Source organism: Melanotaenia boesemani, chromosome 23 (genome assembly GCF_017639745.1).
Source record: "Melanotaenia boesemani isolate fMelBoe1 chromosome 23, fMelBoe1.pri, whole genome shotgun sequence".
In the NCBI taxonomy this organism is placed as follows: Eukaryota; Metazoa; Chordata; class Actinopteri; order Atheriniformes; family Melanotaeniidae; genus Melanotaenia; species Melanotaenia boesemani.
In genome coordinates, this window is record NC_055704.1 from 900610 (window position 1) to 915617 (window position 15008).

Sequence of the window (15008 nt, forward strand, 5' to 3'; positions counted from 1 at the left end):
TAACAAACAATATTTAAATGTACTTGGTTTTGTAACGTTTATACTAAAATGTAGTTTAAAAAGCTTACTTTTTAAAATAAAACTTTATTTAAACTTAATACGACTCTTTTGAGCTCGGTTGCAGATTCGCCACCGTCTTGTGCGCAATGAATTCTGGGAGAAAAGAGGCCGCGAAGGATGCATCACCAGCATCCTTCATGTGAGGCTAAACGAAGTGCAAATTTGAAGGGTGGATTCGGAGGGTCCTTCAAATTCTGTGAACTGGGACAGTACTTTGCGCACCGCGATGACATATGTGTCCGACGAATCTGCACTTCGAAGTGTGCAGACCCTGAATTGGGACACACCTATACTGTCTCCGAATTTGTTGCTCAGTGTGTTTTTTATGTGTTACAATTACTACCATTTATACCATGGTCTGGTTAAATACTCGATTCTGATTGGCTGTAGGGTGTCCATTAAATAGTGATAATGGACACCTACGAAAGAAGTTCCGGTCAAATAGACTTATTGTTGTAAATTATTGCACTGACTAAACGCTAGTTGGTAACCGTGGCAACGCCGAGCTGCAGACACGCCAGATCATGTCTGTGACGCATCGCTGTGAAAGCAGCTTGCAGGCTTATTGGGCTCAATCAGTCCAGGAGAGACGAGAATGGAGCAACATTTTGTCGTCCCGCAACGTCCCAACCAGCAGTGGTCATAGTACACAAACATTAAACTCCGTCCTTCAAACACCACTATGGACATGCCAGTATCTTTATGAAATCTCACGATCAACCGCAATGTTGCATTTAATTTTAAAAAGGTCGTCGCCTGTCTTTCTGTCTTGATTACCTTACTTACATAATAATTATCATTATAACATTATAAAAACGATTTAGGATAGACTTACTTCGTCGTCCATTACTTTATGATAATGGACACCTCATCGGGCATTATTCTTACATAGCTAACACTAGTTTCTGCTAACTGTAAGGTTAACTGTTACAAACTAAGACAGTGTATGCGTCCACTTTTTCTTTTTTGTAATGTTCATACTTTTTGCTGCTTTTTTTTTTTTTAACAGGTCCCAAATTTCCCTGAGGACTCTCCAAAGGGATTAATAAAGTATTTCTATTCTATTCTGTGGAAACTGTGTAACCACGCCCACAGAAGGTGAGTGTATTTGCTGCTTGGAGATGCCACAGGAAGCAATGTCATTAACAGAAAACTGATTTGTCAAAAATAGTTTACTGGTCATGTTACAAATTATAATAATATTTTCTGTTTGTCATTCACTGTAGATCACTAGACGGCTACAGGAGGTAGATGAAGACTAAATATCTAGTCCCTGTATAAAGCCTGTCAGATATACAGAGCTGACTGTGGTCCTTCACAGCTGAGAGGAATACACCGGTATGTTGTGTTTCATAACATGTCCTAGTCCTAAAATAAAATATGTTGTGAAATCTTGCTTTGCTTCAGGAGGAAGATAGTTTTTCTTTTTCATAAACGGAGTCAGTTCTGCAGACACTTTCAAACATTTATTTGGAAAAAAAAGACAGTTGAAATACAGAGCCAACCTAGAAGATAATCCACATTATAAAAGGTGTGATACACACTAATTATAACTCTCTGTAACAATTGTAACTTATGTTACTTTTAGAAAAAAACAGCTCTGTGTGATCAGTCGAGCGCAGCAGATGACAATAAATTCCAAAACATGTGATATTAATGTACACACAGCTTTACAACGTTACTGTAAGGACACCAGACATCGTAGTAGTGGGTGATGTTTTTCTATTCTATTCTATTCTACTAATTTAGCAGATGCTTTTCTCCAAAGTGACTTACATCTGAGAGTAAGAACAAAAGTAAGAAGTCAAACTAGATGGACGTCATCATTAAGAGGTAGTCAGACTGCTGTGAGTCCAGTTGGACCCAGGTGCTGTCCTCTAATGCTAGAGGCAGTGCTTTGGTAAGTCCTTTAAATACAAGATTAGATTAGATTAGATTAGATTCAACTTTATTGTCATTACACATGTACAAGTACAATGCAACGAAACACAGTTTGGCATCTAACCAGAAGTGCAATAAGCAACAAGTGCAAGATATATGTTATATACAGTATGTGCAAATGACTGTACAGTATGTACAAATGTGCAATGTACAAAAGCAAAAAAAGTGATTATCACAGTATGATGATTTAAGTACTATGTGCATAATATACAGATGGATATGTGCATTAATGTACATCAGTGTCGAGCAGAATCTATGAACATAGTTTACAGATGATATTTACAAGTCTTTATGTAACTTAGTCACTAGTGCAGTGGACATTGAAATAGTGCAAAGTAATGAACAGGAGTCTAACTAAATAAACAGTGAAGTGGAAAGGCTAGTGGAATGTTCAGTACATAGTACTCGGTCAGGTCGGGGGGTGTGTGATGGGATGTAGTGTGGTATGGGGTCAGTCAGTGGGGGGCAGAGTTCAGCAGCGAGACAGCTCTGGGGAAGAAGCTGTTCCTCAGCCTGCTGGTCTTTGTCCTGAGGCTTCTGAAGCGCCTGCCAGACGGCAGGAGTGCAAACAGTCCATGTGCAGGGTGGGATGAGTCTTTGAGGATGCTGCGAGCTCGACGCAGACAGCGTTTCCTCTGGACTTCCTCAAGGGCTGGAAGTGGAGACCCTGTGATGCGTTGGGCAGTTTTCACCACCCGCTGCAGCACCTTGCGATCTGCGACAGAGCAGTTCCCATACCAGACCGTGACACAGCTGGTCAGGATGCTCTCAATCGCACAGCGGTAAAAGTTCACCAGGATGGCTGAAGACAGGTGGTGTTTCTTCAGCGTCCTCAGGAAGAAGAGGCGCTGGTGAGCCTTCTTCACAAGGCTGGAGGTGTTGGTGGTCCAATTCAGGTTCTCCGAGATGTGGATCCCCAGGAACTTGAAACTGGAGACACGTTCAACTGCCATCCCGTCGATGTGGATGGGGTCATGTGTGCCTCCTCTCTCCCTCCTGAAGTCCACGATGAGCTCCTTGGTTTTCTTTGTGTTAAGGAGCAGGTGATTGTCTGCGCACCACGTGGCCAGGTGCTGAACCTCCTCCCTGTAGGCCGACTCATCGTTGTTGCTGATGAGGCCGATCACCGTGGTGTCGTCAGCAAACTTGATGATGGAGTTGGATCCATGTACAGGCCTGCAGTCGTGGGTGAAGAGGGAATACAGGAATGGGCTCAGCACACAGCCCTGCGGTACGCCTGTGTTGAGTGTGATGGTGGAGGAGCAGGTGTTGCCTGACCTAACATGCTGAGGTCTGTTGGTCAGAAAGTCCTTTATCCAGAAGCAGAGGGGGGTGGTGATGCCCAAGTCTCCAAGTTTAGTGATTAACCTGGAGGGTCTGACAGTGTTGAATGCTGAGCTGAAGTCAACAAACAGCATCCGTGCGTATGTATTGGTATTGTCCAGATGTGTGAGCACAGAGTGCAGCGCTGTGGAGACTGCATCCTCTGTACTCCTATTGCTGCGGTAGGCAAACTGATGTGGGTCCAGTGTGGGTGAAAGGCAGCTCTTCAGATGTGACAGGACTAGCTGCTCGAAGCACTTCATCACAATGGGTGTGAGTGCGACTGGCCGGTAGTCATTCAGGCATGCCGGACTGGAGTGTTTTGGTACCAGTACAATGGAGGTGGATTTGAGGCATGTTGGCACAGCTGCTTGGGTAAGGGACAGGTTGAAGATGTCCGTGAAGACCTCTGCGAGCTGCTCCGCACATGCTCTGAGCACACGACCAGGGATGCCGTCTGGGCCAGCAGCCTTGCGTGCGTTGATCTGTTTCAGTGTGGTGCAGACGTCTGCAGTGGTGAGTGTGAGGGGCTGATGGTCTGCTGGGAGCCGAGTGCTGGTGACTGCTTCAGTGTTATCCCCGTCAAAACGAGCAAAGAAGTCATTTAACTCATTTAAAAAGGAAACATCTGTGGTGATCATGGATGAGTTACCTGATTTGTAGTCACTGATGACCTGGATGCCCTGCCACATGCGTCTGGGGTCGGAGTTGGAGAAGTGTTCCTCCACCTTCAGCTTATAGCAGTGCTTGGCCTTTTTGATGCCCCTCCTCAGGTTAGCCCTGGATACGCTGTAAGCCTGTGCATCACCTGATCTGAAGGCGGTGTTGCGGGCTTTCAGCAGGAGCCGTACCTCCTTGTTCATCCACGGCTTCTGATTTGGGTACGTGGTGATTCGTTTCTCCACTGTGACACTGTCAGCGGTGATGTTGATATATTCCAGTACAGAGGAGGTGTAGAGGTCAATGTCCGTGTGAGAGCCACAGGTAGCCTGAGTAGCAAACATACTCCAGTCTGTGTTTTGGAACCTGTCCTGGAGTATAGAGTCTGCTCCTTCTGGCCAAACCTTGATGGTTTTCGCTGATGGCTTCACCCGCTGGATGAGTGGTGAGTACTTCGGGATGAGAAATAGGGAGAGATGGTCTGACTGTCCGAGGTGGGGGAGGGGGGTCGCCTTGTAAGCCCCAGGGATGTTTGTATAAACGTGATCTAAAGTTTTGTTTCCTCTTGTTTTGCAGGAAACATGCTGGTGGAATTTTGGAAGTACTGTCTTTAAGTTTGAGTGATTAAAATCACCGGCCACTATAAAGGCAGCTTCCGGATGGGAAGTCTGTTGTTTGCTAATGGCTGCATAAAGTTCTTTCATAGCTAGCTTAGCATTAGCATCAGGGGGGATATAGGCTGCAGTTACGATGGTAGAAGTGAACTCTCTCGGCAGATAAAACGGTCTACATCTAACCATGAGGAACTCTATGTTAGCTGAGCAGTGTCTCCCGACAACGATAGAGTTCGTACACCAAGCTTTGTTGATATAAATGCACAGTCCTCCGCCTCTTGTCTTACCAGAGTCATCTGCCGTTCTGTCTGCCCGGAGTGTTTGGCGTCCGGCTAGCTCGATAGCGTTGTCGGGTACGCCGCCGTTTAGCCATGTCTCAGTAAAGATCATGACATTACAGTCCGTGAGTCTCCTGTTGTTGTTGATACGGAGTCGTAGCTCATCCATCTTATTCACCAGGGACCGCACATTAGCAAGGAAAATGCTGGGTAGGGAGAGCCGGTGTGGTGTTAGCTTTAGCTTAGCTCTTAGCCCACCTCGCTTCCCCCGCCTTTGTTTACGGTCTCGACGCCGCCTGCGAGCACTTCCGCCCGGCCGGGCAGAGTGTGTAGCCTCCGGTGTCCTGGCGATCTCAGGGACGAGACGAAGACTCAATAAAAAACTATCAGAGTGTTGCTGTCCGATGTTCAAAAGTTCCTCTCGGGTGTAGGGTGTAAAAGACAAACTGTTCCGTACGAACAGACCCGAGATAAACAGGTAGATCATTGCAAAATTGCAGAATCTGGAGAGACGCTGAGCCTCGCTGTGTACACGCGCCGCCATCTCACAATTTCATTACACAACATCATCTTGGGCGTAAGTGCACGCAGCTTATTCAGTGCTGAGTTGAACCAAAGAGCTGGACAAATCTTTCTAAGTCATTCTGAGTCGAAGAGTTAAGCTACGTGCGGAAATGCTCCTTAAACAACTGGGTCTTTAGTTTGCTTTTAAAAGTAGATAAGGACTTGGCAGATCGAACGGAGTTCTCTCTTAGGAACGTCTGAATTTGTGGATGACTGTGATGATGCAGTTAAGAGTCACACCAGGTGCCTCCAGCAACACCAGACTCCTCATCAGGCTTCTTTCTACATACAGCAGCTAACACCACCCTCATTACCCTGCTGCCCCACCACAAAAACCAATTAATACATAGTATTAGAAACTGCAAAATGGGACTTTCATTTTAAAAATTTACTGAATAACCTTGTTATAATTTGAATTTTAGCCTTTTACCTGAATTAACTGGATGTCCAAAGCCGTGCTTGTACTGAGATCCATCATTGTGTAACTCCCAAACTTTGCAGAGTGCCTGTTAGAAATGTGTTTCAGTCTTCATGTTAGTCATCACATTTCACCTTTTTCATTATGTGGTATTTTCTTTGTCAATTATTTAAACTTCACAAAACCGATATCTGTAAAATCTGTAGTGTTTCAGTAAATTCTAAATACCTGAAGAGTCAGCCCTCATGTCGCTGCCAGCAGTTACTTTGCCTCCTGACCGAGCCGCTGTAGCTAGGGATGGTGAAACCGAGGCCTCATGAATCATCGAGCCAACTTTGAACCAAATGCTTGAAAATGGCTTAGTGTTCTGAATCATTTGACCAAACCAAAGAACTCCATCTGCTGGCTGTGAACAAAATTGTAATTAACCAAGTTTAAAATCATTAAATTTCTGCTAATGATGATCAGAAACCAGCTTGGTGTCTAAGGTCCTGCAGGTGGTGGTTTTTCTTCTGCAGCTGTAGGCTGAGACGTTTCCTCTGATGCTTCTGGTTGAAGTTTATGATTAATTTTAAAGTCTGCTCTTTGTAAGGCTATTTAAAAACATCTATATAAAGAAAGGGGAATTAAGCTTACCTGTGATGTTGAAGGCACTGCCTGCTCCGTCCTTCTCTCATACTCCGAGCTCCTTCAGCAGTTACTCTGGCAACGGTGTCTCGTGCAGACGTTTGTTTCCCCAAATCTCTAAAAGCTAAATGTGATTCAATATAAGCTCATGCTGATGTGATGCTTTTCCTAAATTTGTTTTCTAAATGTAATGTCGCGCAATCGCTACAGAATCTCCTCAAAAACCTGCGATCTCCTCAGCGTTTGGAATCTGAGAGATTGACAAGCCCGGTCCCTTCAAAGATCCCGCTTCCTGCTCGATACGCGCTGATGACGTAACGAGGCCTCGTTGGCATGCTGAATCAATGCTCAGAGACAATGCTCGCAACACTTCCGTGTCACATGCTCGACACGTGATCGAGCAGACGGCTCGAGCATAACATCCCTAGCTGTAGCATCACATCCTGGGATGTTTTCCAGTGGTGAATAACTGCAGGTTCAGTGAAGGCTCTGGTATGTCGGCCAAACGTGTCATACTGGCACGACTGCAGCTGCATCACCGCAAAGATCTGTTGGTAGAAAATGAATGAATCAATGAATGTTGACATAATACTTGTAATTCAATCTGAAATTGCTTCATATTCAGAGCCATATTCTCAATATAAGGAAATACAGCTGCACATTTTCTAGCCTTGCAGTTTTGGGGAAAGATGCACCACTCAGGTAAACCGCTGCAGAAAGGTGGAGGTTCCCAGCTGGTGTGCTTCCAAGGAAAGGGTGGCTATACCAGTGTCTGTAGACTCATAAAGGGGGCACCGCTGCTCCACAGACAGGATCGTCCCCCGCTTTTGGGTCATCACATCACACGCCCTCTTGCAGACACGACACACTGCAAACAGCTCCAGAATGCAGCTCTCCTGGATGATTCTTCTCTAAAACAAAAAGAATAAATATATAAATGCAAGATGCATGGAGAGCAATTAAAGAGCAAGAGCTCTCCTCAGTAGTGGACTTCAAACCATCACACTTCCGGTTTGCATCTTTTTGGTTCATATAAACAACTGAAACTTGTGCTGTAAACCACAAGAGTCCTGCAATGAAAGCTACAGGTCATAGAGGTTCTAGGACATTTTCAGAGCAGTTAAACTGTAATTTAGCATGCATTGAGATGGACTTACGACCAGACTGTTGGCTCTGTCAATGCTGCTCCAGCTCCTCTTCCAGACAAGGTCTTTTTTATGGTCTCTTTACAGGTGTTGATTAAAAATAATAAATCTGCAGTGGAGGTCCCAACACCAGCATCTTTGCAGCACACAGTAGCCTGTATACCTGTAACCAGTATGTTATTTCAATAAAGAAAGTATTTGAGAATGATACAGTATTGAGAAGAGTCCTAAAGGATAACTGTGTGCTTACAGTACATGTGTCCAGTGGGTCAGTCTGGCATGCAACGTCCACTGATGCAGGTAACTGAGTGGCTGTAGTTGATGTGCTGGCCTGTGTAGAGAAAACATGGTTTACACTAACATCTTCTCAAATCCATGATAACAACATCTGCAGACAGTGCAAAAGTTGTGACAGCAAATGCCCTCAATTACATGAAATAAATGACTAATTCATTTCCACTGTAAACTGGAAGACGTCCAAAGCCTGTAAATTACATGTTCACAATCTAGAAAACGTGCTGTGTTCAGTTTTTATATATATATCCACATTGTAACTATGCAGCTATCTTACTTATAAGTGCAACACTGAAACAAAATTTGAAAAGGAAGTCATCATCAGAATAAAATGAAATGGTTGGACCAGCACGGATTTGCTCCCTAGTCGTGTCTTATTTGTGATTGCAACCACGGACGCCAAGTATCTGAGATAACATGCTTTTGTTTCGGTCGGATCGTGGCTGTAAGATGACCATACATAACCCTCCACAGTATAATCTTCTCAATGTGGACGAGAGTCCGGTCTGTTTTTTTCTCTCCTTTAACCACAACACTAAACACATACACATGACTGCAGTGCACACAAACACACATAAAAGGCAGCCACAAAGGTTTATTTGAATGGGCGTGTATAGAACAGACTGACACTCATAATCATGACATGGTACCTGTGAGAAGAAATCATAAATCATAAAGCCCTGTTAGCCTGCTACTATCAGCCAATATGAACTAACCAGCCAGCAGCTAACAGAATTAATGTTAACATAATCAGAATAATTCTTTATAACTCAGAGAACGTTAGAGAAACACAGGGGATCTATCAAAAATAACAAAAAACAAAAAGAAACGTCGGCTAACGTTACTCTGCACTGAAGCACCGTGAACAGTTGTCACAACCATGTAAATAAATAAATGTCTAATACTGGCTTCAAATGAGGCTGTGCTCACAGATCCGATGTTGAATGATACTAATCACTTTTGCATCTGATTCAAGGAAGCAAACGTTAGCTGCAGTGCTAACATGCTTACAGGCTATCGGGGTAAGCAGGCCTGCACAGTAAAGCCACACAAAATGAAATCACTTCCAGCTCCTACCTTTGGAGTTGTGTCCCAGACAGTCGGTGCCGATCCAGCCTTTAACTTCAGATATTTGGCGAAGTTGGCTTGGTATGCACCAAAGTTGTGGAAACAGTCCTCTTTGAAATGCTGGCCGCACACGTGAAAAAGCTTTTGGAAACTTTGTTGGTATATTTCCAGCAATTAAAATCCACTTATTGTGTCTTCAGGGGCTCAGATGAAGGGATTAAAAAAAACACTTTTGAGCTGCTGATGCAGCCATCAACAGAGGAACTACCCTGCTTTATGTTTGCAGGAAAAACAATGGCGCCCACTCGGGGATTTTTTAGAGGGTGGGCTCAGTCAGCCTGGGACAGTAAATGGCAGTATCCACGACGGAGGGGTGTGGTCATTTCCCCTCTAGATGTCACATGGGGAGAGATTTCAGACTCATTCGAGTACATATTCGCTATAAAGTGGAGCAAGTGAGAAAGGAGATGGAATTTTCTCAGCTTGGGGACTTGGTTTTTTACTACGGGGACCCAAATGGCTGTTAGAAGACCTTTAGAAACTGAATTTTGCACAATGTGGGACCTTTAAAATCCGCTCCTCTGCCTCGTTAAGTCTCAACTTGCTGATCTCATCCTTAATTTCTGAGTTGTTGTCTGTTGTCTTGGCAGAAACTTTTAATTTCTGCTAGTAATATCTTTAAGCTGACATCTGTGTCTGCCTCTTCTTTGTGTGCATTAGCCGGTAGATTGGGGTTAGGATTAGCTTATGAGCATTCTGGGCTGTCGCTACCGTGTGGGTCGGTGGTCTGGCGTTTTTTTTGTTTTTGTTCTTTTTTTTGGTTTCATTTTAGGTCTCTTGCCCACATCTTGCCCTTATTCATCTCAGTTAGCTTAAGTTGCTTAAGTTGCAAAGGAAGGTGTGATATTTTTATCAAATCCTGGCCCAGTCAAACCAATTCCCAAAGACTATCCTGGTATGAATGCCCCCGTAGTGGTTAAAACATGCTAGTAATCCAAGATGGAGCTGCACTACTGCTTCTCTAATTAATTGTCTTAATTCCCTGGACACATTATCCTGTTTACTTTCCCTCTCATGCAGTCCCAAAGTCTAACTTTAGACAACAGCTCTCGCCCTGGCAGCTCAAAGATGATTTAAATTCACTGAATGTTTCATTCTGAGTTTATATTTTGCAAGTGAAAACAAAACTTCTAAGCTGAAATGACAAGTTAATTAAGAAATAAACATTAAACTTCAGCTGAGACATCGCTCATGTCCTTCATGTCAGGGGTGCAAACAGTGGGCTAGTTTACAATCTTAGCAGCTACATAGTGATGTCCCACTGGTGTAAGGTTACTCATTCTGCTTATCAAGGAAACTGGGAAAGGAGTGCAGGAACAGCCAGGGATGACAATAAATCATGCAGGTGAAGCAACGCCTGGGGGCCAGAACAGCGGCACCGGCACGGTGGATGGAATAACTGATGAGAGAGAAGCTGGAGGGAGGTACAGCAGACAAAGAAAAGTGTGGGTTAGAGGCAAATAACAAGAGGGAGAAGAAAGGGAAATTTTGGAAAAAGCAGAACTATATATATATATATATATATGTGTGTGTGTGTGTGTGTGTGTGTGATATGATATGTGGTCAGAGAGCAGGAGTAATAAATAGCATAGTTAGCTGTACCTGTAGTTAAAAAGGCCCAACAGAGACTTTACTTCCTGCTGAGAAAGATCCATCTGAAGAGGAAGGTGTTGGTGGCTTTTTACATGCACCCAAAGAGAGGACAAAAATTGGGAAAATAAACTAACTAGCTACGGGCATCAGAATGGACACATGGGAATGGTCCAACAAGCATGGACAGTCCACAGGGGACTCAAGGGCGGCCGAACCTGTTCAAAACACAACGTGAGGAAATATCTTCTGGATTCTTCTCCAATATAACTTTCAGGCATGTTAATGATCCTTTTCAGGGCACAGTGAAGCTGTTCTGGCAGCACATGCCTCATATCAACCTCATTTCAATTTAATTTGCTCTCTTTTCAGAGAGATATTAGAACTAATCTTTAGCTTATTACTTTGTAATTAGTAGGCAGAAGGTTAGTAGGCACAAAGTTCAAACAATAGCCTCAACCTCACATAATGACTGATTTTTCCCTGCAGCTGTACAAGGACATCTCCTTGGTCTGCCGGTCTGTCCCATGTGTCTGGTGTGGCTAGATTTAGTAAAATGCTGAAAGGAATGGGCTGTCTCATTATAAGAAGCCTGCATAGCTGCTTGCAATTATGCAAATTGTAGTACAGATATTTCCTCACCTCTGCCTGACCCTTCGGTGAGAAAACAGTGAGGAAAGTACGTTTTCAGCACAGCTTCCATGATTCAGTCCTGACACTGAACTCCACCACCTTTTCTCATTTCCCAGATTTCTCCCCTAGATTCCCCATTCCAGCTCCTCCGTTTGTGTCTTATTTGAGAAAGATGTGAGATGTTCGGAGATGTGAGAAAGGGAGGTGATGACAAGGAGAGAGACATCTTTGATGCAGAGATTTTTAACATTATGTATAATGTAACCTTTATGTAATAATTACTTGTAATAATATGGTTAGTTTCAGTGAGGTTGGAGTTACTAGAGACAAAGAGACTGAACATGTATTGGCTAATCAGTAAATTGCAACTTGGTGTCGACAGTAAACCATAAAACTTAACTTTCTTCAACTCCTCATGCATCATATCTGATACATACAGTTTCTGGGACCTATTGCATCATTTTATGGAAAAAAAACTTAGTTGTATCAACAGTACCTTTTTCTTTTACCCAGGATTTTGAACAACCTTAGTGCTTTTCCACTGACATTATCCGGGTATAAAACTTCCCTCTCCCCAAACTTTACCTGGAAAAAGCACCTAGAGAGGTAACTTTCAGATTCCCAGGAGCTCTTGAGGGGCTGAAGATCTGATTAGTGCAGCAAACTTTCTGCCCATCAACGTGCATATAAGCAGGTGTGCAGCTGCAAACATTAATTTTACTTCAACAAACTTAACTCTATGTTTTGGCTGTTTGGAAAATGGAGCTATGAAAAGTGGACCTGTGGGAAGCCGTACCTTTGCAGAAACACCTCCATTATTTCACCTGTGGAGCCAAGTTGATGAGACCCAGGAAACCAGTTTGTACTTTCCAATTGTTATAAATAAACCTCTGAAACTCAAAAACCAATGTTCTCTGGTGATTACACAGTCATTAGAAAAAACTACTGCCATGAGTCTTTGTTGGTGTGGAGCTGAAGAAGCCTCTGTATGAAGGCTATATTCATGTTCAGTGTTTCATTTATGTTTAGGAGCTTATCCAAAATTGTTATGTTGGAGCTTCACAAAGGTCTGCAGCAAAATGAATGAATGAATGAATGAATGAATGAATGAATGCTCATTCATTCTTTGGTCTAATAGAATTGATGTCCCGATGCTGCCAGGTTGCTTCCTCTTGCAGCAGTTGTGAAGCGTATGGTCCATAATTGGAGCAGATGGACAGCTTCCACCTTGATGCACTACTGAAAGTCTTTGAGGTGATTCTAATCAGACGCACATCCATGAGTGTGACAATCATCATCACATACTGAACTCTGGTACTTCACTGCCACTCAGCACAACATGCAGCCTCTGCCCATAAAGACACTGATGCCTGCTGTTAAAATATTATTATCCCTCACACAAGATGCTGCAGTATCAAGCTATGATCTAATAAATTCACACTGTGGCTCACAAACAACTGATACATTACATCATATCTACATGCATCTAGTCATTTTTACTATATGCTCAATCATTTCTGGAATTGTAGCGGAAGAATCACCAGAACTTGATAATTGATGCGATAATCAAGTCTTTAATGGAAACAGCTTTGTTCCACATGTGAGGAGCATACAAGCTGAACGCTGCCTCTCCACATTAGTTCTGACTCTGGGAACAGAAAGTAGACCTGACCCTGATGACCTGAGGGATCTGGTTGGTTCACAACAAACCAGAAGATCCTGAATGGATTCTGGTCCTAAAACATTCAGGTCTTTGTAAACTAGCAGCAGGATTTTGAAGTCAGTTCTTTGCCAGACAGGAATCCAGTGTAAAGATCTAAGGTCTGGAGTTCTAGGATCTACGTTCCTGGTCTTAGTGAGGGTTCGAGCAGCAGCGTTCTGGAGTAACTGCAGCTGTTTGATGGAGTTTTTAGGGAGACCTGTGAGGACAGCATTACAGTAGTCCAGTCTACAGGGCTCTGTGCTTGGCCCTCTTCTCTTTTCACTATACACCTCCTCACTTGGTGCATCATTAGCTCTCATGGCTACCACTGCTATGCAGACAACACTCAGCTTATGACATCTCTGCATGGATGAAGGATCGCCACCTTCACCTAAATCTGTCCAAGACTGAGCTTATTGTCTGTCCAGCCAATCCTTCCTTACCGCCACAGATAAGGATGCATCTATCACGCTGAATGAAAATGAACACAACACATGGATAATAAAGATACGGACACTGCTGTGTGCTCAGACCCGCCCGCCCTTGACAAAGTTTCTGGTTGAATATGAAATAACCAGGTCAGCTGCTCATTGCACATAAAAACAGACACCCCCCTGCAGGAATCCCCACCCGTCGCAGACGAAGCTTCTTGTGGAGGATGAAATGACCAGACCAATGCAAACTTTTGTCTTGTTCTTTTGGCCGAGAACAAGAGCAAACTTCTCGCTTCTCGCAGTGTCTTAACAAGTTTTACTCTCTGCTGCAAGGCAGATTAAAGGCTGATAAAAGTGATAAAGGCTGAGAATAGTCTGTACCGCTAGTCCAATTCAGGGTTGCAGGGAAGCTTATCCCAGCAACTAGCAGGCTAGAGGCAGGTACACCTGAACAGGTAACCAGTCCATCACAGGACCACCCTCTGATTCATGTTACTCCCTTTTTTTCATGCCCTGATGCAGTAATTCAGTAATAATTACAAGACAGCTCTTTTTTCCTTTTCCAGGTTACGTATTTTTATAAGATATTAAATCTGACTCAAAAGCACCAACAGTAGGTGATAATCAGACTCTAACTTATTGATCAGTCATTGTGGCCTTAAAGTTAGAAAATTCTCCTGTTTTATTTTATTAATTAAAAAAATTATGGTAGATCATTCATTAACATTAAAGACTTCAGGGTCTGGTGCATTTAGTTTATCAGATAACACGATGTCAGAAGCAGATTCACAACCCTGAAATTACAAGGAACATGTCATTATTGATCAGTGGGAAAGGACTAAAATATTAATGCAAAGTGGAAATGTTTTTTTTATCGTGAGGCAGCAGCAACTTGGATGAATTTGTGATAGTAATCAATCTGTGAGATCCCTAAATGAATCCTAATGTGTTCCTACAAACAACTGCTGCTGATATCAGCTCAAACTGTTTCAGTTCAGGTGCTGCTCACCTCTCCAATAAATTAATAAGAAGCTGCCCCTCACCTCATTTTCTTACCCTGTGTTTTCTCTCCCTTTTCTGGCATCCAGACTTCACTTTCTTTGGGATAATACATGTCTTTCTCCTTTGGCTGCCTGGCTGCAACCTACTGTTGCTGGTGTGGGCTGAACCATTTGGTACTATTCGAGAGGGGTGATAGGGCCTCTAAGAACATCCATCATTATTAATGCAAAGCGCAGTCTGTCTGCACCTTCATTCAGGCACACTGACTTTGATTGTTTTATTAATTAATTAGACATTTTTAAATGGATCACAAAAAACTTTTCATTCCAGGATTTTCAAGGGCCCCCACCCTGCAGTGGAACCTGGATAAATAGTACCGTTACCGCTAATCATTTGACACAGAGACATCGCAGTAAAAACAGTTCAGCTTTGTGTCGCTATTTTATCCCTTTCTCAGTCAGGCACTTTCCAGTCAGACAGTTTCCAGTCAGGCAGTTTCCAGTCAGACAGTTCTCAGTCAGGCAGTTTCCAGTCAGGCAGTTTCCAGTCAGACAGTTCTCAGTCAGGCAGTTTCCAGTCAGGCAGTTTCCAGTCA

At 43.4% G+C, this 15008-nt stretch overlaps 1 protein-coding gene across 2 annotated transcripts in view; it reads right to left on the reverse strand.

Moving 5' to 3' along the window:
• LOC121634321 overlaps positions 1-15008 on the reverse strand; it is a 36194-nt gene that overhangs the window by 17709 nt on the left and 3477 nt on the right. For both annotated transcript variants that reach the window (XM_041976861.1, XM_041976857.1), the window contains exon 2: positions 7008-7009. The gene's annotated coding sequence lies outside the window, so the exon portion shown is untranslated. The remainder of the gene's footprint in view (positions 1-7007; positions 7010-15008) is intronic.